At 52.0% G+C, this 23,383-nt stretch overlaps 1 protein-coding gene across 1 annotated transcript in view; it reads right to left on the bottom strand.

Annotated features, from left to right (window-relative positions):
• MED13 (mediator complex subunit 13) overlaps positions 1 to 23,383 on the bottom strand; it is a 1,552,815-nt gene that overhangs the window by 4,181 nt on the left and 1,525,251 nt on the right. The window lies entirely within an intron of this gene.

The following is a 23,383-nucleotide window of genomic DNA, read 5'->3' as shown; positions in this document are numbered from 1 at the left end:
TACATCTACATTTAAAACTAGAGTAAAAGTGCATAGTCTTTAAAAAAAAGGCATACAAACAAGAGCAACACTGCATTTATAAAAGCGGTTAGTCTGAAGACAAAGCTACAATCTAAAAGAAACACTGCAGCATATTTCACTCCATTCATTAGCCACCCACAAATTATATTGATATGATTTGTTGAATGGCCAGGTAATTTTATTATTGCTAAAAATACAATTATTGTACCCTGTGGACTATAGTTATTGTACCAAAACTGCATAGCCAAAGAGTATCAGTGTGTGCATCTAGAAGACATCTTTGCAGCAAAACCAAAGGTTACAAGGATGTTATAGCTCGGTTCAGATTTTACACACACAAAACCATAGCAGTTGTAGTTATCTCAAGTAACTCACGCCCCGTCATGCACAGTCTTCTCATCAATAATTTCAGGGCCGAAAGGTAGCCCTTCCAAGTGCCCAAAGCAGAGCACTGCTGCCAAAGAAAGTATGAAGAGAAGGACTTCAGATAAGGGAGTAGATACAGGGTCAATAGATCGATCTGTACAATATGCAGATGGAACAAAATGTGCTCCATCGGCAGGCGTATACTGATTTTGTAGAGGGACACCTGGCTGCCAAGATAACCTCAGACTTCAGGAGGAAGGACAAAAGCTGTCAACTGTCGCCGCTCAATCTCCACACAAGGAGGCAGAGTGTGAACAGGTTCGGGTGGAAGACCCTCCTCTGCTGCTGTGACAGAAGATCCACCCGAAGGGGCAGCCTGATCGGCGGATCGATGCTCAGGTCCAGGGCCGGACTGGGAACCCAAACCGGCCCTGGCAAACAGCTCTGCCGGGCCGGGCAAGAGGGTGAGGGGGTGGCTAGAGGGGTGTGGCCGAGCTGTTTGCTAGGGCCAGCCGCTGGTAAAAACGGTCACCAAGGAGCACAAAACCGGCCCTACCATGGCGGCCCACTGGGGAAACGCCCAGTGCCTGCTACGGCCAGTCCGGCCCTGCTCAGGTCTAAAAACTCGGGATACCAAACACTGAGCCCAGTCCGGAGCCACAAGAATAACTTGAGCTCGGTCGCTCCTGATCTTCTTGAGCACTCTAGGCAGGAGTGGTATGAGCAGCAAGGCGTATAGGAGGCCTGAGCTCCACTCGCCACGAAAAGCGTTGCCGAAAGAGTGCCGCCTTGGAAACTCCAACGAGCAATACGGCTGACATTGTGCGTTCTCTCTGGAAGCGAACAGATATAACCAAGGCTCTCCACCGCTGAAAGAGACCTTGTGTCACCTCCGTATGGAGATGCCATTCGTGATCTGCAAGGCACCTTCGGCTGAGCTTGTCCACCCTGGCGTTCAGAGAACCGGCCAGATGTTGAACCACCAAGGAAATGCCCTGACGTTCCAGCCAAGTCCCGTGGCGCAGGGCCTCCTGACAGAGGGTCCACGACCCCACTTCGCCCTCTTTGTTGCAGTACCACATGGCAGTAGTGTTGTCTGTGAACACTTGAAGAGCAAGTTACTTACCTGCGGTAATTATATATCTAAGAAACATAGGTTAGTTATAGATTCCTTACTTTAGAATTACCTCCAGGCGTCAGACTGGATCCGGAAAGTTTTTGTCAGCAGTACCTCTGCGCGTCGGAAGGTAGAGTTGATCGGCTGCACGTCAGTCGTTGGCATCGTGGTCGCCGGAATGACGTCGCGGTAGCTACTTAAACGCCACCCTCACGCGCTGCCAGTTCTGTACACTACTTTCCGCGCCAGAAATGCAGAGCTATGCAAAACACTGACCACAGGTGCACAAAACTAGGGCCCTGAAAAGATGTCCTTAACCCTAGAAGTCAGTCCGCAGAACAGGGAGGATGGGTGGTGTGGAAATCTGAAATAATTTCCGTTGGCATAAGCTGAAGCCATCTTGGTTGTGGCATCAATTTTGTTAGCTATGTAATTCTTCCGTCTTCACTGTTGCTTGCTCTTCTATTCTGCTTGTGTCATCAGCTTTAGTTAACTCCTACTGTACTGAGCCAAAGCAATGTACTTGCTGAGAAAAGGCCTGTAGCTTCTAGAATGCACCTGGTTAAAGATGTAACTGTCAACTATTTTCTGCTGTTGTAAACAGTTCTGTTCCCCCTCCCACTTTGCTGACCAAGTGATCACCCATCTGCCCATGTTTGTCGGTAACTATTTCTGTGTAGGCCTGTACCATCCATTTGTATCTAAATACGTACTCTGCAACAAAGTGTGTATAAAAGCCCCATGGCCTGTGTATTCAATGTACTATCTCCTGCAACACTTGAGGGTGTATGGACGTGGTGCCACTCATGAGTGATTAATTAACTTGTTATTTGAATTTCAGCTTCAGTGCCAATCTCTATTTTGTTGGTCTACGGACCGGTGGACAGAGAAGGGTGACCCCTGCACCGGTGTGCTCATTAAAAGGCACATTTCCACAGTTGGCGCCCCACACGTGGGGCGTCATCGAGGACGTGGCCGTCCGAAGGAGTGGTCTTGACAGAAGAGTGGAATATTACTGAGGAGACGTCCTGCATGAGAAGACCCGTGTCTTTGCAGCAGAAGTGACTTTTTCCGTTTTTTTTTCGAGTTGACCGTCCGGGTGGTGGCCGGTCCCGACTGAGTTATCCTTTGACGTAAAATTTGCAGTGACAATTAGGTCGACTAAGAGCTCGCCAGGTGGAAGTTGGAGACTCTTGTTTGGTAAGGTCACTGAAGCGGCACTCTTGATTTCCTTGGCCAAGATTCTGGTTTTGTTGGATTTATTTTTTGCAAAAGATAAAGGCAGGTAATGTGGCGATTTTTCTCTACTTTTGAATATTTTGGAAAAGTAATATTTTACAAAAATGTGGTAGCATGCCTGTTTCCAGCACACTCCGTAGGTTGTGTTGCTGTCTTGGTGGTACCTAAAAACGGATTTAGAAAGAATTTAGCCGGCTCCCCCAGAGGGGACACCTAATAGACATATGTATGTCAAATATGGTATTTCTTCCATAATGTATAGTACATTATGGAACAAATATACGAAAAAATATCCTGATCTACAATGGCCAGTGACTGGGTCATTTGACTTTAAGAAGATCAATCTTATGATCCTAAAATCTCCAATGGAATTGCCCTTAAATTTGAGGAGGGTGATGACATCACAAAATGTTTCACAGCTTTTGAGAGAGCTTGTGAAATGAGAAAAGCGAGGAAGCCACACTGAGGGGCACTCCTTTTGGAACGGTTGACTGGTAACTGCAGGGCCAGACTCCTGACCCTTACAGAGGCAGATGCGGGGTCTTAGGACATCATGAATTACTGGCCTGAAACAGGTGGTGGTCTCTCCAAAGCTCGCAGCTGCCCGTTTGCTTGGTAACGACCTAGAGACCTCAGCATGTGCGGAGGTAGAATTGAATGCCCATGAAGCAATGCTGGACATCCAGTAACAGCCACTGGGGGTGACCAAAAGAAAGGGGTTACAAATCCTCCCCAGGAGAAAGGGGGTGAGAACCCCCAAGATAAAAGAACAAGTTATTTACCTTAGGTAACGATATATCTGTAAGAAACATTAGTTAGATTCCTTATCTTAGAATATCCCCAGGCGTCAGGCTGGATCCGGAACGATTTTTCGTCAGCAATACCATTGCGCGTCGCTAGGCGTCGTCTGCGGCTCCGCGTCCGTATCGCCGGGATGATGTTGGAGTACTCAGACGCCACCCTCGCACGCTGACGTCAGTTCTTGTACATAGCTTTCTGCGCCAGGAACGCAGAGCCATGCAAGAAACCGACATTGGTGCCATGAATCTAGGACCCTGAAAGAGATGACCTTAACCCTAGACATCAGTTCACAGAACGGGGAGGATGGGTGGGGCGGTGAGGAATCCAACTAATGTTTCTTACAGATATATTTACATTTACAGGAAGTCCTGGAGAACGGAACGGCCAAAGAAGCAGTCTCTCTGGACTTGGCTATCCAGGCAGTAATGCTTGGCAAACGTGTGCAGCAAGGCCCACGTTGCTGCCTGACAAATGTCCTGCAGAGGGACTTCCCGTCCCAAGGCAGTAGAAATCGCTGTGGCCCGAGTGGAATGGGCCCTCAGCCCGACAGGAGGTACCTTCTTAGCCAATGAATAACAGGCCTTAATGCACAAAACGACCCACCAAGAGATGGTCCGCTTGTGCACTGCCCGCCCCTTTTTAGCGCCCACGTAGCCAACGAAGAGTTGGTCGTCCACCCGGAACTGTTTTGTGCAGTCCAGATAGGAGGAGAGCGCACGTTTCCACCCGGAACTGTTTTGTGCAGTCCAGATAGGAGGAGAGCGCACGTTTTGGGTCCAGACGGTGGAGCCTCTCTTCCTCTTTCGAGGGATACGGAAGAAGGTGGGCAATGTAACAGACTGGCCGATGTGAAAGGCAGTAACCACCTTAGGAAGAAAGGAAGGACAAGTCCTTAGAACCACCTTGTCCGGATGGACAGAGAGGAAAGGAGGTTTAGAAGAAAGAGCCTGGAGCTCACTCACTCTTCTGGCAGAGGTGATGGAAACCAGGAAAGCAGTCTTGAGAGTTAGGAGACGAAGAGGACAGTTATGAAGGGGCTCAAAAGGAGTGCACATCAGATAGGTTAGCACCAGATTCAAGTCCCACTGAGGCATTACGAAAGGGACATGAGGAAACATGTGAGTAATGCCTTTTAAGAATCTATTTACAACAGGGGACTTGAAAAGAGAAGGCTGATCAGGAAGCCTTAAGAAGGCAGAAACAGCTGAAAGATATCCCTTGACTGTGCCCAGAGCAGAGCCCTGCTGGGCCAGGGAAAGAAGAAAGAGGAGAACCTCAGAAAGAGGGGCGGAAAGGGGATCCACAGCCTTTGCTGTGCACCATGCCACAAATTTGTTCCACCTGCAGGCGTATACCGTTTTAGTGGAGGGACGCCTGGCTGCCAGAATGACATCACAGACTTCAGGAGGCAAGTCAAATGGCATCAACTGCTGCCGCTCAATCTCCACGCATGGAGGTGGAGGCTGGACAGGTTCGGGTGGAGGACCGTCCCCTGCTGCTGCGACAGAAACTCCTCCCAAAGAGGCATTTGAATCGGGGAAACGATTGACAGACTGAGTAGCTCGGGATACCAGTATCTTCGTGCCCAATCCAGAGCCACAAGGATGACTTGGGCCCGGTCGCGCCTGATCTTCTTCAGCGCTCTGGGCAGAAGGGGTATAGGCGGAAAGGCGTATAACAGACCGCAACTCCACTCTCGACGAAAAGCGTCTCTGAGCGAGTGCCGCCCTGGAAACAAAAATGCGCAGAACAGATGACATTGCGCATTCTCTTCGGTGGCGAATAGATCTAACCAAGGCTCTCCCCATTGCCGAAAGAGGCCTTGCGCCACGTCCGAGTGCAGACGCCATTCGTGATCCATCATAAACCGGCGGCTGAGTTCGTCCGCTCTGGCGTTCAGAGAGCCCGCCAGGTGTTGAACCCCCAGGGTGATGCCCTGATGTTCCAGCCATGTCCAGAGGCGCAAAGCCTCCTGACAAAGGGTCCACGACCACACCCCGCCCTGTTTGCTGCAATACCATGTGGCAGTGGTGTTGTCTGTGAACACCTGCACTACACTTCCCCGGAAAGAGGGAAGGAATGCCTTCAGTGCAAGCCGGATCGCCCTCAGCTCCAACAGGTTGATATGGAGCCGGGACTCCGCCGGAGACCAGAGGCCTCTGATCTCCACCTCTCCCATGTGACCCCCCCATCCCAGGAGGGACACATCCGTCACCATTACGTGCTCCGGTTGGGGTAGGGAGAGGGATCTGCCACTGACCCAATCGCGGTCCGTGAGCCACCACTGCAACTGTCTTGCAGTGCCCTCCGAGGTCAGGACGTGGTCAGACAGGTTTGCCCTGATGTTGAGCCCACTGGAACTTCAGATCCCACTGCAGAGCCCGCATCCGCCACCTGGCGTGATGTACCAGCAGGATGCAGGAGGCCATCAGACCCAGCAGCCGTAAGACCATCCTTACCGAAACCCGGGATAAAGGCTGAAAGATCGGAATCATAGCCTGTATATCCCGACCCCACTGTTCGGGAGGCTAGACCCGAAACTGTGCCGAGTCCAGAACCGCTCCGACGAAAAGGAGCTTCTGGGAGATGAGCTGCGACCACCGCCATCACTTTCGTGAACACCCGAGGGGCACTGGTAAGGCCGAAGGGGAGCACGGTCAACTGAAAGTGCTCGTGGCCTACAGTGAACCGCAGGTAACGCCGGTGGGCCGGCAGGACGGGGATGTGAAAATAAGCATCCTGCAAGTCCAACGCTACCATCCAGTCTCCAGGGTCTAGGGCAGCCAGAACCTGAGGTACTCAGCGTCTTGATATTCTCCTTCCGGAGGAAGGCGTTGCCACTCCTGAGGTCCAAGATAGGGCGTAGGCCCCCTTTGCCCTTCTTGGCAACCAGAAAGTAGTGGTAGTAACAACCCCGTCCTACTTCTGGGCCAGGAACGCCCTTGATGGCCCCCTTGGCCAAGAGGGCCATAACTTCCTCCTGCAGAAGTTGCAAGTGATACCCCGACATGCGGTGGTACTGCAGTGGCATGGCTGGAGGGGTCGCCTCGAAGGGGAAGGACTAGCCCCATCGGATGATTTGCAGCACCCACCTGTCCGACGTGATGGTACGCCTGTGGAGCAGGTGATGGCGAACTCTGCCTCCCACTGGCGGGGAATGTGCCTGAAAGGTCGGACTAGGAAGGCTTTGCGGCATATCCTGCTGGAGCAGATGTTGACTGACCGGCTCTCTGCCCCCCTGCTCCGCCGCGGCGGAATCCACGTCCACGACCGCGTTGAGGCTGGTTCTGCGGCCTGTGGCAAGACGGACGTGCGGGGGCGCCCCTTCCTTGGCCAAAAAAGGGGCGAAAAGCGGAAGTTTGCAGGCGCGGGGCCGAGAGGCCCAAGGACTTGGCCGTAGCCCTGGAGTCCTTAACGTGCTCCAGCGCACTATCCGCTTTGTCGCCAAAAAGGCGATGGCCATCAAAGGGCATGTCCATGAGTGTGCTCTGGACATCCCCAGAAAAAATTGTGGATCTCAGCCAGGCGTGGCGACGAATCGCCACTGTCGTCGCAATCGCTCTACCTAGCGAGCCCACATCGAATGGAGTACCGTGCTGCATCCCGCCCCTAAGCAAGAGCCTGGGCGAGCCGTGTCCGGCCTTCTCCGGACACTGGGGAAGCACGTCCGCCACCGTATCCCACAAGGAGTGGGTATAACGGTCCAAAAGGCACGCGGTATTAATGGACCGCAACCCCAAACTGAGGGAGAAAAACAGTTTCTTCCCAAACTACTCCAACCTTTTGGATTCCCGATCCGGAGGAGCGGACGGGAAGGCGGTCTGGGACGTAGAGGCCTGGATAACCAGCCTCTCAGTGGTGGGGTGCAGTGACAGAAAGCTGGAGTCGCCCGGGGCAGGGCGGTGGCGCTGGGCCACGTTACGGTCCACAGGAGTGACTGTGGAGAGCTTGGACCAAGTGCCCATCAGAATGTTAGTGAGGGCCTCATTGAACTGCAGTAGATGCTCCGAAGAGCTTACTGGAGGTTGAAGCACCTCAGTGAGGTTAGCCCTCATGGCTGCTGCAGGGAGCTCCAGGTGAAGGGCCTCGGCAGCCCTACGCAGCACCACAGAATAAGTTGCACCCTCCTCTGTAGCCACGGAAGGAAGAGAGATGAAGCCAGTGTCAGGCGAAGTGTCGAGACCACTGGCATCCCCCACCTCGTCTACCCAGTCCCGTCTTAACTGGCACTGATGTGCCAGAGGGTCCTCAGAACCCTCCCAGTCCTCCCCGTCATTCGTCTCCTGGTACACAGGTAGAAAGGACGGAGCCGGGTGGTAGATGAAATGCTCATCCATCAGCGCCGGAGGCGGCGCCAAGTGGCGCCGCTCCGACGCTGGACCCGGACTAAAACTGGGGACGGTGTCGTCCGAAGACGGCGCCGGGGCGGCATCAAAGGGGACGGCGCTGCCGTCATAACGTCAACCGGCGTCAACCGGGATCCAGGTCTGGATCCCACAGGGACCTGCGGCGTCTGGACCGAAGTCAACGACGGCGCCGGGGCCGAAGCCGCCGGCTCGCTAGGCCTCCCAGTTCGGCCTGCGGGGCCCAAAGGCACGCCAGCGGAGTGAGACTCCTCATGGCCACGAGGAAGTCCCGAATCTCGCCCGGAGTCGCATTAGGCCCAGGGATCGGAGAGTATGGGGCCGGAAGCGACTCCTGCGGCTCCAATGGAGCCGCGCGGGTGGTGCCACCCGAACCCTCAGCCGAGTCGCGCGAGGGAAGTCAGAAGAGCGATGTCGCTTCTTCGACGACTTCTTACTGTGCCTCGACTTACCTGAAAGCGAGGACTTCGAACCCGACGAACGGTGATGACTTCCGGATCTCGAGGAGCTTGCGATACCGCTCCCGCCTAGCCTTCAAGGTCAAGGCCCGGCAGTTGGGGCACGACTGGTCATCATGGTCGGCCCCAAGGCAGTAGAGACACCGACGGTGGTGGTCGGTAACCGACATCAGTCGGTGACAGCCGTCACATGGCTTGAACCCGCGCATCCCTACCTGCACCAGGAGCCGAGGTCGACTCGTGACTAAAGGGTATGCTCTTCCCGGATCTGCGCTTACTGGCGCTGAAAAAAGAAGAGCTGAAGCCAGCGCGTGAGGACGGCATCTAAGTACTCCGACGACGTCATCCTGGTGATTACGACGCAGACGACGAATGCGGAGTCGCAGATGACACCTACCGACAAGCAAAGGGTACTGCTGACGAAAAATCTTTCCGGATCCAGCATGACGCCTGGGGATATTCTAAGGTAAGGAATCTAACTAACGTGTTTCTTTCAGATAAAATAATCTAAAAAGTAATCTCAAAAGTAACGTTAAAGTAACTTACCTGTAATTTTCATTGCAAAGTCGATAAAAAGTATATGTGCAGCATTTCACAGTATTGCATTACCAGTAATTCAATCCGTAACCATTTCAAAGTACATTTACAATTGCATTTCAAACTGTATATTTACTACAAAGTATCTATCAACTTACCTGTGCCAGGCTTGCTTGGTTCTAAAAAATAAAATAAAGAATATTTTTATACAAAAACAATTGGTCTTAAGTTCAGTCTTTGAGTGTGTGAATTCATTAGATGACTAAGTGTGCACAACAAATGCTTAACACTATCCTCCGATACTGCCTTACTGCTCGACCACAAATAGAGAGTGAGGTGCTATCTAACTTTACCCCTGCCTACCTTAGGGGATCCCCTGGACTCTGTGCACACTATACCTCACTTTGGTATAGTATATACAGAACCAGCTTACTAAAATTGTGGGCTATGCTAAGGTCCAGAATGGCAGAGTACAGGGAAAAAGCTTCAAAAAATCCTGAGGCCAGCCAAGAGCTTAAGAAGCACTGGTATGGCCAAAAAGCTGGAGTTCCAACCAGGGAAAAAGGTGTAGGTTTTGGAGCCTGTGGCTCCAAGGGCTCTCCAGGACAAAAGGAGGGGCCCTTACCTCATCTTAGAGAAGAAAAGTGAGGTCACCTACTTGGTAGACCTGGGCACCAGCAGGACACCCAAAAGGGTGATCCATGTGAACCGCCTTAAGCTTTTTCCATGAGGGGGCTGACATCACCATGTTGATGGTGACTGATGAGTATCAGGAGACTGAGAGTGAACCTCTCTCTGACCTCCGCTCTTACAGCTCCAAAGATGGGTCAGCGGATGGAGTGGTTAACTCAGGCACCATCTCTGCCTAACAGCAGGCTGACTGCAAGGAAGTCTTGCAGCAGTAATGCTAAGCTCTTTTCCTTAACCCCCTGGTCAGAAACTGGTGTAGCCATGATGTGGACACTGGTGAAAGAGCACCTATCAAAAACAAGATCTATCGACAGTCTGTTAAAGTTAAGGAAAGCATCAGAGCTGAAGTCAGCAAGATGCTGGAGTTTAGGGTTATTGAACCCTCAGAGCCCCTGTGCCAGCCCAGTGTTTCTAGTCCCCAATCCTCATCACCATGGTGGAAAGAGAGAAATTAGGTTCTGTGTGGACTATAGAGGGCTCAGCTCTGTCACCAAGACAGATGCTCACCCTATCCCAAGAACTGATGAACTGATAGAAATGTGGCTGCACCCAATTTGTCTAAGTCTCTTTGACTTAACTGCAGGATACCGGCAGATTGGCATGGCACCAGGAGCAAAAGAAAAGACAGCATTCTCCACTCCTGATGGGCATTATCAGTGTACTGTCATGCTTTTTGGTTTAAAGAATGCCCCAGCCAACTTCCCAAGGTTGGTGGATTGGAGTCCTTTAGTGCAGCATATCTAGATGGTATTGCTGTCTTTAGTTCCACCTGGCAGGATCACCTGATCAACCTGGGGAAGGTTTTAAAAGCCCCCTGCAAACTGCAGGTCTAACTATCAAGGCATCCAAAAATGCCAGATAGGGCAGGGAACAGTCTTATAATTGGGCCACCTTATTGGTGGAGGCTAAGTTCAACCCTTACAGCCCAAGATCAAGGCATCCTGGACTTGGGAGCTCCAACAACCCGGAACCAAGTCAGGGTATTCCTTAGCTTGACTGGTACTACAGGAACTCGCCTCCAAGAAGATGCCAAAAAGGTAAACTGGACAGTTAGCAGTCATAGGGCTTTTGACACCCTGAAAGAGGCAATGTGCTCAGCACCAATTCTCAAGGCTCCAGACTATACCAAGCAGTTAATTGTGCAGACTGATGACTACGAGCTAGGGATAGGAGCAGTCCTATCCCAGACAAATGATGAAGGCCGAAACAAACCTGTTGCTTTTATAAGCAGGAGGCTACTCCACAAGCAGCAGTGTTATAGTGCCATTGAGAGGGAGGCCTTAGCTGTGGTTTGGTCCCTGAAGAAGCGGAGACCATACTTGTTGGTACTTACTTCCTAGATCAAACTGACCACAGACCTCTCAAATGGCTAATGCAAAGAAAAGGTGAAAATACTAAACATTTGAGATGGTCCATCTCCCTACAGGGAATAGATTTTATAGTGGAACACAACCTGGGACTGGCCATGCCAATGCAGATGGACTTTCCAGGTTCATCCACTTAGACAATGAAGACTCTCTAGGTAAAGGTTACTTTCATCCTCTTTTGTTTGGGGGCAGTCGTTGGGTAAGAAAGTGCCCTCTTTTTGCATGGTTGCCCCCACGTTTTGACAAATGCTGATTTCCTTTAACTGAGTGTGCCCTGGGTTCCTGCCAAACAGGTATCCAGGGCCCATGTTCTTTCCATAAAACTGCATTAAAAGTAAGAGTAGACATGCCACACGTGTGAGAAAGTGCCATCTTTCTTGCATGGTATGACCCCACTTTTTGCTGAATTGCTGAATATACTTTGACTGAGTGTGCCCTGGACTCCTGCCAATCAGGTGCCCAGGGCCTATGTTCCTTCCCTAAAACCTAGAACACAAATTGGCAAACCCTGGCCACATGTCAGCCCCTGGTAAATGGTACCATAGGTACCCAGGGCCTTGTGACCAGGGAAGGCCTCTAAGGGCTGCAGCACTATTTGTGCCACCCTTAGAGGCCCTGTACCCTAACACACACACACACACACACACACACACACACACACACACACACTGCCCTTGCAGGCTGAGTGTCTGGGTACAAGACAAAACAAAGAGTCGACATGGCACACATCCCTGTGTGCCATGCCCACAACCTATACTGCCCTGGCATACATCAGCCACCCCTCTGTTTGGGTTCCCTATGCCAGTGGTGTGGGCACAGGAGCATGAGCCCTGTGCCCTACAGTACCCAGGTCCATTCCTGGGCACTGTAAGTGCAGTGCTGCCATTAAGAGTATATGGTGCTGGGAGCTCAAACACGAACTCCACAGCACCATAATGGCAACACTGAAGACTGAGAAGTTTGGTATCAAACTTCTCAGCACATTAAACCCGCACTGATGCCAGTGTGGGATTTAATGTACAAAGCACTACAGAGGGCATCTTAGAGATGCCCCCTAAAACCTAACCTACAATCCACGTCTTGTCTGAGAGGCTGCCTAGGCTGACACACAGCAGACATGTTGGTGGAGAGCCCCCCGCTCTCCTGGGCCTGCAGCAATGCACATCCTGGGCAAGGTGCTAGGTCTCCTCCCCCAGGATGGGCAGGGTGAAGCTTCAAAGGCATGCCGCCTTCGTGAGCTTCTCCAGGCCACTTGCTGTACTCAGCAAATGGCCCCCACTGGTTCTGACCCGCACTCTGGCGGGAAGACTGGCCGGAAACTCCAAATAAGGACAGGGGATGTGCCAGCCCTGCCAACCCCACCCCTCAGGTGGGGGAGGCGAGGTGAAGCACATCTCCGGGCTCTCGCCATCTTGAGGATGGGGAGCCCTACCCAATCAGGACTAGGCCACTGCCCCCCTCCAAACAGGAGAGAGGCAGGATAGGGGGGGGGGGTGTACCCACCTCAGGACAGGGACCCATTGGTCCCTGCCCTTCACCTACCTGTAACGCCCCTAAATCTAGTATTTAGGGGAATCCTGAACCTTCCTTCCTCAGATTCCAGATTCTAAACTGGCAAAGAAGAACAAGAAGAAAGCAGACTTGCCGTGCAGCTGCTAAGAAGAGGAAGACACCAACTGCTTTGGCCCCAGCCCTACCGGCCTGTCGACCCTTGAACCTGCTCCTGCTAAAATCCCGGCACCTCCTGTGGCCAGCAACCTCACAAACCCCGGAGGACCTGGCTACCTTGTGACTCTGAGCACCTGGGACTCCCACGAGCAGTGGCTCTGCTCAAAGCAAGTTTCTAACCTCTGGCATCAGCCCCGAACCGCAAACCCTACACACACTGCACCCGGCAAGCCTGGCCTGTGCCGGAGTGGACAAAGACCCCGAGGACGTCCCCCCGGCAACTGTGACCCCAGATCCGGCACCCAAGGACCCACCTCGACGCTCCTGACGAGGCCTGCAGCCTCAGAACCAGGGACCCCCCCCTAACCGCGATCAACACAGGGTAAGATTTCCTGACATCAAAAGGCACCCCTGCGGCCCCCTGTGCCCGACTCCTGGGTACCTACCCATCCTCCTACTACCCAACTTACCTCTCGAAGTGGTGGTGGCAGCTGAAGAATCTTCATCCCGAGCTTGCAGCCTTTGTTCGTCCTGGAGCTTTCCCATTGAAATCCATTGAGGGTCCGAAGGCTCAAAAGCACCCCACACCCAGCCGCCCGAGTGGCCCTGGCAGTGCAACATCTACTCCTACCTACTTCCCCATTTGCCCTGAGCAAGTGACCTGCTAGTCAACAGCCACCAACCAAGGCCCTCCTGCCTCCCATAGGGAAACATTGGGCCTAACTCACTCTGCACGCGGCTGCCCCTGTGCCGCTGAGGGTGTAAAAACTGCACTTACCTGACCCTGGGAGACCCCTGAGTCTATTCCCAGAACCTTAACTCTGCCAGTCGAGTACTTACCCAAAAACAGATAACTCACTTTTCTTCCATAGGGTAACATTGACTGGCTTCTGAAATTTCTTATAAGTGTGGAGTTTCTAAACTTTAAAATAGTCACCTAAAATCAACAGAGTAACGAAAACAGAAATACTCACCTGCAATTAGGAGAGATCACAGTGCTGGATCTTGGTGCCCAGCACTGACCCTGAAAAGTACTTACAACCGTACTTACCACTAACTCAATCTTCTCCCATAGGAAACCATTAACTGTTTTTCTGTGAAATTTCTTCTAAGTGTCGATTTTTGCAAACTACAAATATTCTTTAAAAATCGTACCAACTGTGAAAATGCAATTACTTACCTGTTTTAGATAGAGGCCCCAGTACTGAGCCTAGGAGCACAGCACTGGATTACAAAAGTAACGAGAACATACTTTACCCGTAACTTGAATTTTCTCCCATAGGAAACCATTGACAGTTTTTCTATGAAATTTCTTCTGTATCGATTTTGCAAACTTCTAAATATTCCTTAAAAAATCGCCTGTGTAACAAACGCAGTTTCTTAACTGCTTACAGGTGGTACACTAGTGCTGGATCTAGGATCAAACACTGACCTAGAAAAAGTAACCATAACCCCACTTACCTGCTAAGTGAATTTCCTTCCATAGGATAACATTGGTAATTTGATTAGCAAAGGTTTCTAAGCGTCAACTTTTAAAATAGCAAAATATTGCTTAAAAATCACAACAGTAACTAAAAGGAATTTACTTACTTGTTTCCAAGAACTGTCCCAGGAATGAATCTAGGATCCAGTCCTGGAGTTAGAAAAGTAATCTTGAAAGTAATCAATTGCAAATAACTTAAAATTCCCATTGAGCTCAATGTATTATTGTGTTTGAAATTGTGTTGCCTATTGCAACAAAACTAACTATTATATGAAAAAGTCAACGGCCTATTGCAAAGTATTTAACTAAAGCATCTCATTCTGATCAAGTATATTTTGATACCTATTGTTGGTTTTAAAATAAAACAACCATATTTTTTTATATAAACCATTGGCCTAGAGTTCAGTTCTTGAGTGTGTGAGACCATTTGCTTACTGTGTACAACAAATGCTTTACACTGTCCTGTGATACTGCCGTACTGCTTGACCAAGCTACCACTTTAGAGAGTAAGGTTATATTTAACTTTAACCTCTGCCAAACCTCTGGGGACTGTGGACTCTGTACACACTGTACCTATTTGGGAACAGTATATACAGAGCCACTTTCTCACAACACGTTACTGTGTGCCATGCTGGCAACCCACTGCCTATGGTATAGGTGAGACACCCCTGTAGCTGGGTGCACTGACCCACTGGTGAGGGTACAGTTGCATGAGCACTGTACCCCCAGTGTCTAAGTCTATTCTTAGACATTGTAAGCACAGTAAAGCCATAGAGAGTATATGGTCTGGGAGGTTGTCATTACGACCTCCACAGCACCATAATGGCTTTCCTGAATTCTGAGAAGTTTGGTAGCAAACTTCTCAGCATAATAAACCCACACTGATGCCAGTGTGGGATTTATTAAACCGGGCCTCTTAGAGATGCCCCCTGAAAAACGGCCAGCCTCTGGTAAGTTCCCTGACTGGTAAACACAAGCCTGCCACCACAGAACATGTTTCTGAACCCCTGGGGTAGGAGCCTTTGCTCCCGGAGCCTAGAAACGAAGCCTTTCCTGGGCGGATGTGGTCACACCTCCCCTAGGTCAGGAAGAGCCATTGGTGGCAGGGGAGCTTCAAAGGCCTTGCTGCCTTTGTAACCTGATTCCCAGCCTCTCCTCCTATCAGGAGCAGGCCCCTGCCTGTCTCCCTGACTTTTCGGTGGAAAGACAGGTAGGAAAAATGAGAACAGCCCAGAAGGTGTGCCCACCTCTGCCACCCCCACCCCTTGGGTGGGGATGCGAGGTGAAGCCCACTCTTCAGTGAACACTTTCTTGCAGTTGGCAGGCACTCTCCAATCAGGATTAGGGATTGTGCCCACTTCCCTACTTGGGGGAGCATACCAAGGTTGTAGTCACCCAAAGGTCAGTAGCCCATACATAGTTAGGGGGGGAAGCCCTGATCCAAGAAGACAGATTTCCGCAAAAGAAGACCTCCAGCAGAGGAGACTGCTGAGAAGAACTGACTTGGCCCCAACCCTACCGGCCTGTCTGCAGCTTCCAGAGATCCTGCGACAAAAGTCACCTTGTCCTGCTGCCAGCGACCTCCAGAATCCCTGGCAGGACTGACTGCCTTCAAGAAAGACTGGATCTCCTGTGAACAGCAGCTCTGTTAAAAACAGCCAAGAAAGACTCCGAGCCTGCGGAGGACAAAAACACCAGATGCCAGGAACCACCACTGAACCCAACGCCTATGGCTCCAAGTGGCCCACCAGTCCCAGAGAGGTCCCTCAGTGCTCCAGATTCTGAGTCCACTCTGGGTTGACCATTGCAGGACTCCCCGACGTTGCCTGCAACCTCTGTACGTCGATCCCCCAACCGCGAGAGGCCCGGTAAGGTGAAATCCATACTCATAAGGTACCCCTGCCTCAAGCCACCCTGGAGAAGAGAACACAAGGTGTACCTACGAGCTAGAGCCCTCCAACTTACCTGCCCAGCTGCTGGTCCCTCCCGGAAAACTTCCTGGCCCGAGCCTGCAGCCAAAATCCAAAACCGGCAACTTCCATAGAAAACAGGAGACCTGATGCCAAAACAGCACCCTGCACCTGGCCGCCCCAGCGCCGCTGTGGATACACCTTGTGTGCTAAATCGGATTTCCCTTTGCCCTGAGTCTAAGTGCAGGAGCTTTTCTCCCACAACCTTGTGGCCTGCTCATGAGCAGCCACCAACTGGATCCCCACAATCCCCAATTGGATAACATTGGGCCTCAGCACTCTGCACCCGGCCGCCATAGTGGCGCTGAGGGTGCTTTAGGAGTGCATCCTCGACCCTGGGGGAACCCTGGTTCAAGCCTCAGTATACCAACTCCAAAATCCAAGTACTTACTGATAACACTATTTTCTCCCATAGGACTGCTTTTCTGTGAAAAATCTGTGTGGAGTTGTTTTCTATGAAACCTTAAGAAGCTGCAAATGTACAAACATGTAATTACTTACATTTTCTCTAGGTAATGTCCTAGTGTGATATCTAGGCATATCACACTAGTAGAAAAAGTAACTTAAAAAGTAATCTGAAAAGTAACGTGCAAACTCTAAAGTAATTTGGACTGTTGACTTACCTGTAAACTAACCAACTGCATTCAACTTATATTTCACTGCATAAATCTCGCAAAGTATTATTATACTTACCTGTAACAGGCCTGGCTTGGTTCTAGAAAATAAAATAAAACTAAATATTTTTATACAAACAAATTTGCCTGAGTTCTGCCTTTGAGTGGGTGACATGTCTTGCCTGAGTCTGTGCAATAAGAACAAGTTACTTACCTCCGGTAACGATGTATCTGTAAGAAACATTAGTTAGTTAGATTCCTCACCTTAGAATATCCCCGGGCGTCAGACTGGATCCGGAAAATCTTTCGTCAGCAATACCCCTTGCGCGTCGCTAGGCGTCGTCTGCGGCTCCGCGTCCGTCGTCGGCGTCGTGCGCCGGAATGACGTCGGAGTACTTAGACGCCGCCCTCGCGCGCTGACGTCAGTTCTTGTACATAGCCTTCCACGCCAGGAACGCAGAGCCATGCAAGAGACCGACACTGGTGCCAAAAAATTCTAGGGTCCTGAAAGGGATAGCCTTAACCCTAGATGTCAGTTCGCAGAACGGGGAGGATGGGTGGGTCGGTGAGGAATCTAACTAATGTTTCTTACAGATACATCGTTACCGAAGGTAAGTAACTTGTTCATCTGAAAGAAACACGTTAGTTAGATTCCTCACCTTAGAATAGATACCCAAGCAATACCAACCCCGGTGGTGGGTCTGCGAGCCAAGATCACACCAGAAAGTCCTGGAGGACAGAACGGCCAAAGAAGCCATCCCTCCGGACTTGGCTGTCTAGGCAATAGTGCCTGGCAAACGTGTGCAGCGAAGCCCACGTCGCCACCTGACAGATGTCCTGCAAAGGGACTCCCCGTCCCAAAGCAGTAGTAGCCGCTGTGGCCCGAGTAGAATGGGCGCGCAGCCCAACAGGCGGTTCCTTTTTTGCCAAGGAATAACAGAATTTTATACACAAAACGACCCACCAGGAGATGGTCCGTTTGTGTACAGCTTTGCCCTTCTTTGCACCCACGTAGCCAACGAAAAGCTGGTCGTCCACCCGGAACTGTTTAGTGCGGTCCAAATAAAAGGAGAGCGCACGTTTTGGGTCCAGACGGTGGAGCCGCTCTTCCTCTTTGGAAGGATGCGGAGGCGGAAAGAAGGAGGGCAAGGTGACAGATTGCCCAAGATGAAAGGGGGTCACCACCTTCGGTAGAAAGGAAGGACGAGGCCGAAGGACAACCTTGTCCGGATGAACAGATAGAAAAGGAGGCTTGGACGATAGAGCCTGGAGCTCACTCACCCGTCTAGCCGAGGTGATGGCTACCAGGAAAGCAGTCTTAAGAGTCAGAAGACGGAGAGGACAATTGTGAAGAGGCTCAAAGGGAGCGCACATCAGGAATGTCAAGACAAGGTTCAAGTCCCACTGAGGCATTACGAAAGGGACAGGAGGAAACATGTGAGTAATGCCTTTAAGAAAGCGTGACACAACAGGGGACTTGAAAAGAGAGGGCTGATCTGGAAGCCGTAAGAAGGCAGAGAGCGCAGCACGATAACCTTTCAAGGTGCCCAGGGCAGAGCCCTGCCGGGCCAAAGAAAGAAGAAAGAGGAGAACCTCAGAAAGAGGGGCGGAGAGGGGATCCACAGCCTTTGCTGTGCACCATGCCACAAATTTGTTCCACCGGCAGGCGTATACAGTCTTTGTGGAGGGACGCCTGGCTGCCAGAATGATATCACAGACTTCAGGAGGCAAGTCAAATGGCATCAACTGCCGCCGCTCAATCTCCACGCATGGAGGTGGAGGCTGGACAGGTTCGGGTGGAGGACCGTCCCCTGCTGCTGCGACAGAAGATCCTCCCGAAGGGGCAGACGTATCGGAGGATCGGTCAACATACTGAGTAGCTCGGGATACCAGTACCTTCGTGCCCAATCTGGAGCCACCAAGATGACTTGGGCCCGGTCGCGCTTGATCTTCTTCAGCACTCTGGGCAGAAGTGGTATAGGCGGAAAGGCGTACAACAGACCGCAACTCCACTCGCGACGAAAAGCGTCGCCGAGCGAGTGCCGCCTTGGAAATTCCAACGCGCAGAACTGCTGACATTGCGCGTTCTCGGCGGTGGCGAATAGATCTAACCAAGGCTCTCCCCACTGCTGAAAGAGACCTTGCGCCACCTCGGAGTTCAGACGCCATTCGTGATCCATCATGCACCGGCGGCTGAGTTCGTCTGCTCTGACGTTCAGAGAGCCCGCCAGATGTTGAACCACCAGGGTGACGCCCTGGTGTTCCAGCCATGTCCAGAGGCGCAGAGCCTCCTGACAAAGGGTCCACGACCCCACCCCGCCCTGTTTGTTGCAATACCACATGGCGGTGGTGTTATCCGTGAACACCTGCACGACACTTCCCCTGACAGAGGGAAGGAAGGCTTTCAGTGCAAGTCGGATCGCTCGCAGCTCCAACAAGTTGATGTGGAGGCGAGACTCCGCCGGAGACCAGAGGCCTCTGATCTCCGCCTCTCCCATATGGCCACCCCATCCCAGGAGGGACGCATCAGTCACTACGACATGCTCCGGTAGGGAGAGGCTCTTGCCCGTGACCCAATCGCAGTCCGTGAGCCACCACTGCAACTGCTGTGCAGTGCCCTCCGAGATCAAGACATGGTCGGACAGGTTGCCGTGATGCTGGGCCCACTGAAACTTCAGGTCCCACTGCAGAGCCCGCATGCGCCACCTGGCGTGATGCACTAGTAGGATGCAGGAGGCCATCAGCCCCAGAAGCCGCAACACTAGCCTGACCGAAACCCAGGATAGAGGCAGAAAGATGGGAATCAGGGCCTGTATATGCCGGACCCGCTGCTCCGGGGGATGGACCCGGAACTGTCCCGAATCGAGAACCGCTCCGATGAAGAGGAGCTTCTGAGAGGGGCTCAGGTGTGACTTCGGCACGTTGATGGAAAACCCCAGCAAATGCAGGAGATCCGCCGTAGTCTGGAGGTGGGAGACGACTGCCTGGGGCGAGCCCGCCTTCAACAACCAGTCGTCGAGAGAGGGGAAGACTGGAACCCCTGATCTGCGCAGATGAGCTGCGACCACGGCCATCACTTTCGTGAACACCCGAGGGGCACTGGTAAGGCCGAAGGGGAGCACGGTGAACTGAAAGTGCTCCTGACCCACCGTGAACCGCAGGTAACGCCGGTGGGCCGGCAGGACGGGGATGTGGAAATATGCGTCCTGCAAGTCCAACGCTACCATCCAGTCTCCAGGGTCTAGGGCAGCTAGAACCTGAGCCAAAGTCAACATTTTGAACCGTTCCTTCCGGAGGAAGGCATTGACGTTCCGGAGGTCCAAGATAGGGCATAGGCCCCCTTTGCCCTTCTTGGGAACCAGAAAGTAGTGTGAATAACAACCACGACCTACTTCTGGGCTCGGAACGCGCTCGACGGCCCCCTTGGCCAAGAGGGCCGAAACTTCCTTGTGGAGAAGATTCAAATGATCCCCCAAGTCTTTCCTCCTCTTTGGAAGGATGAGGAGGTGGGTAAAAAACAGGGAGAGTAATGGACTGCCCCAAATGAAACGGAGTGACAACTTTAGGCAGGAAAGCAGCCCTGGTCCTGAGAACCATCCTTTCAGCATGTAAGGTAACAAAAGGAGGTTTGGAACTAAGAGCTTGAAGCTCACTTACCCTCCTTGCCGAGGTTATGGCCACAAGAAAAACCACCTTAAAGGACAACAGCCTCAAAGGACAACTATGTAGAGGCTCAAGTGGGGACCCCATTAGAAAGGTTAAAACAAGATTAAGGTCCCACTGAGGCATTACAAATGGAGTGGGAGGAAACATGTTTGTAAGGCCCTTGATGAACCTCAGAACAACCGGAGATTTAAATAGTGAAGGTTGATCTGGGAGGCGCACAAATGCCGATAAGGCCGAAAGATAGCCCTTGACCGTGGCCACAGCAAAGCCCTGCTGAGCCAAGGAAAGAGCAAACTGGAGCACATTGGAAAGATGAGCCTTTAAAGGGTCAATGGATCTCTCCCCACACCATTTTACAAATTTTGACCACCTGTAGGAGTAAATGGACTTGGTGGAGTGTCGCCTGGCCGATAAAATAACGTCCACCACATCAGGTGGGAGAGAGAAGGAACTCAGGTTGCCCCGTTCAATCTCCAGGCATGAAGGGGTAAGCTCTGGAGGTGGGGGTGTAGAACCTGCCCCTCCGACTGCGAGAGGAGGTCTGCCCTCAGAGGGAGACGGAGCGGAGGGCACGAGGAGAGGTGGGAAAGATCTGTATACCACACCCTTCTTGGCCAATCCGGGGCGACCAAAATGACTTGGGCCCGGTCTTGGCGAATCTTCCTCAGAACCCGAGGAATCAAGGGTATGGGAGGAAATGCATAAAGGAGTCGTGAGCCCCAACTCAACTGAAACGCGTCCCCCAACGCCCCCTGCATCAGATACTGGAGACTGCAGAATGACGGACAGTGCGCGTTTTCGAAAGTGGCAAACAGATCCACCCGAGGAGTCCCCCACGTCCGAAAGACGTGACGAACCACCTCCGGATGAAGCCTCCACTCGTGGTCGGCGGAGAACTGCCGACTGAGTCTGTCCGCACGTACGTTCAGCACCCCGGCCAGATGATTTGCCATCAGACAAATCTGATGGTCCTGAACTCAAGACCATAGACGTAAGGCCTCTCTGCATAGACAAAGAGACCCTACCCCTCCCTGTTTGTTGACATACCACATCGCGGTCGTGTTGTCCGTCAGGACTTGAACAGACTGCCGCGAAGGGAAGGGAGGAAGGCCTTGAGCGCCAAACGAATCGCCCGCAATTCCAGAAGGTTGATGTGAAGCAACCTTTCCTCTGGAGACCAAAGACCCTTGATCTCCAGATCCCCCAGATGAGCACCCCACCCTAGGGTGGATGCAGCAGTTATCACTGTGGCCACCGATGGAGGAAGATGAAAGGGCTTTCCTTGAGACAGGTTGCCCTCCACGCTCCACCAAGACAGATCCGCCGCAGCTTCTCTGGAGATCCTGATCGACTCCCTGAGATCTCCGTTGTGCTGATACCACTGCTTGCGGAGGCACCACTGGAGCGCCCTCATGTGCCAGCGTGCATGGTTGACCAACAGAATGCAGGAAGCGAACAGACCGAGCAGGCGAAGGACCTTCAGAACTGGAACAACCGCTTCATTGTGGAATAAAGGGACCATCTCCTGAATGTCGAGAATCCTTTGAGGAGGAGGGAATGCTCGACACACAGTAGTGTCCAGTACCGCCCCTATGAACAGGTTGCGTTGAGAGGACACCAGGTGAGATTTGTGCACATTGATCGAAAAACCCAAGTCGAATAACAGCTGAGATGTTACCTGCAGATGACGCTGCACCATCTCTGGGGACTCTGCCTTCAGAAGCCAGTCGTCCAGGTAGGGGAAAACCGGAATCCCCGACCTCCTGAGATGAGCAGCCACCACTGCCATCACCTTCGTGAAGACTCGAGGTGCGGTAGTAAGACCAAACAGAAGGACCACAAACTGGTAATGTTGCGACCCAACCGTAAAACGGAGATACTTCCTGTGCGACTTCAGGATTGGGACATTAAAGTACGCGTCCTGCAAGTCGAGCGACACCATCCAGTCTCCTTACTGCAACGCTTGAAGAACCTGCGCAAGGGTCAGCATCTTGAATTTCTCCTGTTTCAGGTAAAAGTTCAAGATTCTGAGGTCCAGGATTGGACGCAATCTGCCGTCCTTTTTGGGAATCAGGAAATACCGGGAGTAGCATCCCTGACCCCTTTCCTGCTCCGGAACCACCTCTATTGCACCCTTCTGAAGCAAGGCTAGAACTTCTTTCTGCAGGAGAAGCAGATGGTCTTCCGAGCAATAACCTTGGCAAGGAGGGTAAGGGGGAGGAAACTCCCGAAAGGCAAGGGCGTACCCAGTCTCTACGAGGTTCAAAACGCAAAGGTCTGTTGTAACAGATTTCCAACCCCGTAGAAAGTAGGACACCCGACCCCCCACAGGTCTTACATGATCCGGGATGGGGGATCTGGGGCTGCTTCCCTGATGCCTCATTAGGAGCAGAGGAGGAGGAGGAAGGAAGAAGAGGGGTTGCGTCCAGAACCTCTCCGACCCCTTTGCCTCCCTCTATAGGATTTATAGAGGGGATTCTGCTGCTGCTGTTGGGGCTGCCGGTAAGAGCGAAAAGATGATCTTCCAAAACCCCTAAACTTTCGAAAAGACGAACCCCTAGCAGGTGCCTGCAGTCCCAAGGATTTTGCAGTCAACCTGCTGTCCTTAAATCGCTGCAGGGCAGAGTCTGCTTTCTCCCCAAACAGCTTCTGTCCGTCGAATGGCAGATCAACCAGCGTAGCTTGCACATCAGCTGAGAACCCAGAGGTACGGAGCCAAGCCTGCCTCCTTGCGGCAACAGACGACCCCATGATCCTTGCCACCGAGTCCGCAGTATCCAGCCCTGACTGGATAACTTGCCTGGCAGCCGCCTGAGTGTCCGCCACACCTCCAAAAAGGACGACTTATTCCCCTCAGGCAACTTAGGGGCCAAAGACTTAATGGAGTCCATTAGTGCATGTACATAACGCCCCAGCGGGCATGTAGCATTAGTTGATTTTAACGCCATACTTCCTGTGGAAAAGGTCTTTTTGGCTGCATGATCAACCTTTTTAGATTCCCTGTCAGCTGGAGACTGAGGGA

Source organism: Triturus cristatus, chromosome 3_2 (genome assembly GCF_964204655.1).
Source record: "Triturus cristatus chromosome 3_2, aTriCri1.1, whole genome shotgun sequence".
Classification (NCBI taxonomy): domain Eukaryota; kingdom Metazoa; phylum Chordata; class Amphibia; order Caudata; family Salamandridae; genus Triturus; species Triturus cristatus.
This window is presented reverse-complemented; position numbering and strand designations above follow the sequence as displayed.